The sequence below is a fragment of the Empidonax traillii genome, unplaced genomic scaffold (genome assembly GCF_003031625.1).
Source record: "Empidonax traillii isolate 1590-97213 ecotype Southwest subspecies unplaced genomic scaffold, ASM303162v1 scaffold1650:size77866, whole genome shotgun sequence".
NCBI classification, from domain to species: domain Eukaryota; kingdom Metazoa; phylum Chordata; class Aves; order Passeriformes; family Tyrannidae; genus Empidonax; species Empidonax traillii.
Genome location: NW_020956843.1, coordinates 76,813 through 77,866, shown reverse-complemented (window position 1 = coordinate 77,866; position 1,054 = coordinate 76,813).

The window sequence follows — 1,054 nt, the reverse complement described above, 5'->3', positions numbered from 1 at the left end:
TAGTAGATGCTAAAATATCAAGCTTTTCTTTGCCCCAGATTGGCTACATGTGGGATTAGACTGCTCTGCTGCAGAGGTGGTGGCCCTATTTACGTGACTAAGATATCTATTCTGATAAGACTCCAGTGTGGATGCATGCACATTTCTTTCATTTCATGTGCTGTTTCTTTCATTTCATCCTTCCCACAGTGCTGATTTTTAGGGCTGATACAGTCTGTGGCCTGAAATAGTCCTCTGGTCTTTGGCAAGGGAAAAGTTTCTAACCCTTGCTGGCTAGACATGTTTTATGAACTTGGGTCCCTGTGAGGTGGTGGGAAATGAGCAAGTTCTTTAAATCAAACTGATCTAAACTGATGTTGCCATGAATAAAAAAGCCCAGATAGAGAAGATGTGCTAAGGGTATGGGTGAAGGCCTTTTAATTGGCCAGCCTTAAGTGTGTGCAGCAAGATCTTTAACTCCATTTAATGTTGTGGAAGTGTCCCATCAGGACAGGGATCTTTGCAGCCTGAGCTGCCCTTGTGCCTCTGTGTGTGTTTGCACAGTGCAAGGGGCAAAAGAAAGGCAGGAGCGAGCCTGTGTGCTGCAGGGCTCAGGGTTTGTGCCGATTGAGTTCCACAAAGATGCAGCTAAGGGGGAGAAACCTTATGTTTATTAACCTAAATAAACCTTATGTATATTAACCTAAACCTTATGCTTATGAATCTTCTTAACCTAAGGGGAAGAGGAGGGAAGAACTGGAGCAGGAGAAGGGAATAGGCAGGGAGGGAGGGAGCTGTACATAGGGCTGGAGAGGCCAGGAGCTGCATGGCCTTCCCAGCAGGCTCAGCTGGGTGGAGCCCAGCACCGCTGACAAGTGGTGTCTTTGCTGCTGTGCGGTGCTGTTCCAGGCACATTGGTTGTCTTGGTGGAGAAGACTACTTTCTTACTGCCCGTCGAAAAGCAGACAAGACTGCAGTCTGCATGGTGGAGTAGGAGGGGCAGTCATCTTCAGTCATGACTTCGAGGGCTGGAAGAGAGGAATGGAGCCACGATCAGAGCCTTGATCTGAGGGGT